The following is a 4,863-nucleotide window of genomic DNA, read 5'->3' on the forward strand; positions in this document are numbered from 1 at the left end:
TCTGACAATAATTTTAAATTTTATTTTATTTTATTTTTTGAATCTGTTAGAACCCGATTTACTAGTCAATAATTAATAGTCAAGTAGTATTTTTAATAAAACAGTCAACTATAATATTAAATAACAATTGTACATAATAAAAAGTCAAAGAGATAAATTACCAATATTGTCAAACAAAGACAAACAAAACCCAAATCACTATGGATCCTGATAATCATCGTCGTCATCATCTCCTTGGTCCTATTGAGACGCGGTCTAGGTGATGGTGTCAGTTCCTGTCCTGGTGCCAGTGTAGAGGACAAGGAGCCCCCTTCATTAGTGACGCTGCCACCAGTGTGCATTTGGTCATATTACACCGCATCTGGTACCGCATCTGCTAAATCTGCTCTAGCTCCTGCCTAATGGACTCTATTTTTGCATCATGAGTATTCCTCTCTACCATGTATGTGAGCATCTCATTATATACCTCTTCTCAACTAGATGTAGCTAGTGACCCTGATCCAGAAAGCTCTAGGTGAGGGAGTGAACCTGCTCCCGCAAATTGACGTTTTCAGAATTTGCAGGGTTGGTGGCTGAGGTGAACAAAGCCCTCAAGGTGGAGGTGTGTATGTTGATAGCGAAGAAGAATTTCAGCCTGTAGACACAATTTTTGTATAGCTCGAATTCGGTCTGACACTATACTGAATTTAAAACTAATTTCAAAGCTAGCTTCTTTGCCTTATAATGGCTCCGGGGGATGCCAGTAGTCCCGGATAGTACTAATTCGTTACAAAGGATGGCCCACTTATCAAAACACTTTTAGGTGTGATTTGACTTAGACTTAATATTTACCATTCTAACACAAACAGACAATTTCAAGTGAACACACCCCTCAAACAATGATTATACCATAAATTCTAACAGATCATAAAATCTCTTTGTCTTTAACTTAGGCTCTTTCCATACTATTAACACCGATTGCATTAAATACCATCTCATAATATCTTTTTTGGTTATCCTCCCAATTCAGCTCTTCCATGTTCACTTTTCTAACCACCCTAATTCTCCTTTATCAACCCTCAGACCTAGTGGAATTTAGTGCGTACTGATTGATTCCGTACTCGTTAACTTCTCTGATTTCAGTCCACACGCAATAGCCTTTGTTGAACCCATTACAGTAAAGGTGAAGGGTTATATATGAAGGTTCTAACTACTTAGTCAACCGACATTTATAACATGAACACCTATATACCCTTTGATACCTAAACGGTTTCATATTGAAGACATACACAACAAACTGATCAACCCCTGAAAGAACTAAGGTTTTAACACTCTCTCCTCCAGTTGACCGTTGTTCCTATCATACATGCACAAACAATGACTTGAAATCATTTTGCAATAAACAAACTAAAATTTAGCCAATAACACAATTTATTATATTTTTTAAAAATTTCGATAGAATTTTGTTTATGATTAAAATCCTCTACCAAATATAATTTTTATTTTTTCATGAACCAAATATGTCTTTAAACAATTTTAACAAAAATTCAATAGAGTTTTTTCTTAATTTTGATACCTCCACCAAAAAAAATTATCAATTTTCATAGAGAAAATAGTTATAGACATAAATTAAAATAAATACACATTTAATAAAATATCAAATCCTAACCATTCTAGTGCACATCCCTTTATTATTCTGCAATTTTCAGCGAAGAAAAGTTTCGAAAAGGCACCACTAGGTAGGGTGTTCACGGATCGGTTTGGTTTGGATTTGAGGTGAAATGAGAACTGAACTAATTAAATTGTAATTAGTTCGATTTGTTCAACTTTATATTTTTTTTATGTGTATCCGAACCAAACCAAATCGATTAAGAATAGGTTAGTTTGGTTTGAATAATTGAGTATCCGATAAAATAGAAATTAAAAAAATTAGAAAATGATAAATTTTAAAAAAATATATCTATAAATATGGTAAACATGTAATATCATCTAACAAATCAAAAATATTTTAACAATAACAAAATCAAACACATGAAAATCCAAACATATTAAACTCCAAGCGCATCAAACTCCAAACATATTAAAAACTAAAAACAAAAATGCAACAACAATAAGCCTTCGAGGTCTTCACTCCATAATCTTTTATTTTATCAACCAAGCATGTTCAACGGGGTTAAATTTTGTCACTTTTTAAACTGCAAAAAAAAAAAAAAAACATAATAGAACATTAGTCACTCAGAATTTTTACAATCTATACAGAACAACATAATTTGGTGATTTTTTTCAAGAATTCAGAATTCGTCACTAACATGTATTTTAACAAGAACTCAAAACTTCAAATTTCAAAATAAACCAACTGAACAAAGTAAAAAGAATAACTTTAATTTCTCATAACAAACCAATTGAACTAAAAATTGAAGAGAGACAGAAAATATAAAAGAAATGAAGACTTAAAAGAAGTCTAAAGCGCTTTACTCCAAAAATATCTCTACGACGAGAAAAGAGATTTTTATTGGTGTCCTCCATTAGATTTGTCCAGAGCTTGGGCAAGTATCTTGGGGTCATGCTTAGCCATTCCAGGGTGATCCGTTTAGCTTTAAATGATGTCATAGATAAGATTTAGGGTAGACTAACAAGTTGAAAAGGGAGTTTGCTCAACTGGATAGGTAGATTCTGCTTGGTTAATTATATTGTAGTTATTATTCTCACATATTAGATGCATGTCTCTATTTTTTTCAAAAGGATCATAGATAACTGGAGTTTATGATGAGAACTTTTTTTGGAAAGGACAGACTGATGAAAGAGGATTAAATCTTGTTAGTTAAAAGGTGCTGGTTACTCTAAAAAAAATATGGATATTTGGGGATCAGAGATCCTTATTGTGCGAATATTGCTTTTCTTGGGAAGCTAGTTTGAACTTTTTTCAATCAGCCAAACAAGTTTTGGATTCAATTGTTGGATACCGAATACCGATCATCTCAAGATGACTGTTTGGGTTATACTAGGAATAAGGGCTCACATTTGGAAGAGTTTTTGCAAGACTTGAAAAGTGTTGAAGGATGAATTTGTTTGGTGTATTGAAAATTTGAACTAGAATTTTTGGTTTTCTAGCTAGAAGAGAGAAAGACAGTTATCCAATGAGATGGATTATGTTCACATTTCTGATTCAAACCTCCAGATACAAAATATATGGTTAGTTGGTAGGTGTCATTTGGAGACTTTTTATTTTCTTCTATCTCAGAATCTGAAAGGTAACATTCTTTCTTACAATCCAGATGTGCAAAAAGGTCCGAAAGTGGGTTGGTATTGGTGTGGAAGTCTACAAATTACACAATGGTTATTTGTAGTTGTGTAAGCAACTTTTTTGTTGGAAAAAATGGAGGAATTGGCTTTAGTTTTGGCGCTAGCTTGTTTCGAAAAAGCACAAGTTTTTTGCTTGGCTGTGTCTTAGGGAAGCTCTTCCTACTACAAGCTTTCCCTTCAGAAGAGGAAAGTTATCATCGAATAGGTGCCCAAGATGTCTTGTTAGCAAGGAATCGATTTTACATTGTATTCAGGATTTTTCGAAAGCTCATATTGTATGGCACATGTTGGATATTTTTTGTCATCCTTTGGATTTGAAGAACTTGTTCTTGTATCATAGTAAAGAACATCTTTAGAATTTTGGTAGATATGACGAATAATGAATAATGACATCTTTAATCCTTATGAGACTTCACCTCAGAAAAAAATATTTTGTCTGGATTTAGCTTTAGAAAAAGAGTTTAGGAGTGTTTTTGAATTACAATGTATGTCCCTTCCTTCTATTCTAAGTAATTCTTAGAATCATCCATTTATAGGTACTTTTAAGATTAATTGTGATGCTACTTATTCTGGTTCTGGTAATATTGTTGGTTTTGCTTGCGTTATCAAAAATTGTAATGAGTGTTAGTAAAGAGGGTGTTTATGAATGATTGAGAATAATAGTATTTTTCAAGAAAAACTGTTTGTTATTTAGAGAGGTTATATGATCTCTTATCCTGGGTTGTGGGTCAATGAGATATTATTTGTGAGACGAATTGTGTGAATACATTAAATCTTGTTATTAATCATCAAGATAGTTTTGGGTTTATTGATTTGTTAATGTTTAAAATAAAAAATATCATGCGTTAAAATCGACGTGCTGACTTTCGTTTGATTATGAGAGATGTAAATACGGTGGCAAATACTATGACAAAGATGTCGGTAAGATTATAATTTTATCAAGTGGAATTTTTTTTTTAAAAAGAAGTTAAAAAATAGTCTTAAGCGGACTGTTCTTTTATTTAAGTAGTTTTTGATTTTTTTTTTGTTTAATTTATTTAAATAAAAAAAAATTATCCTTAGCTTAATGGTACAATGTGCACATCAATAGTGTGTGCGGGTGGTGGAGAGGTTCTTATATCAGCATAACCTATTCTTCCCCTTACAATAATGAATAATGATCTTGTTTAGAATAATCTTGTTTATGAATATTTATGTGTTTTTAATTATGAATTATTGTACTTGTTTCTATCTAAAGGTTTATCTTTTCATACCAAAGACGACAAACGTAATTGATCCCAAATACGTCAACGAATCACGCGCCCACTCCATAACATTATCTCAATGCAATAGTAATTTACGTAAAGATAAAAATATTAAGTGATGGGAATGATCGATCTCAAGTAGGTATCTTTATATTCAAATATTATAATATGATCCAACAATAATGAAATTTTTTTACACGCAAAAATAAGATAAATAAAAAGAGAGGTAAATGAACAAAAGATATTGTGTTCTATACTTTTATTCCATATTAGTTTGATTTCTTAATAGTTGTGTTAGAATAAAAATAGAAAACAATATAATAATTCATAATATAAT

Source organism: Arachis ipaensis, chromosome B01, assembly GCF_000816755.2.
Source record: "Arachis ipaensis cultivar K30076 chromosome B01, Araip1.1, whole genome shotgun sequence".
Classification (NCBI taxonomy): Eukaryota; Viridiplantae; Streptophyta; class Magnoliopsida; order Fabales; family Fabaceae; genus Arachis; species Arachis ipaensis.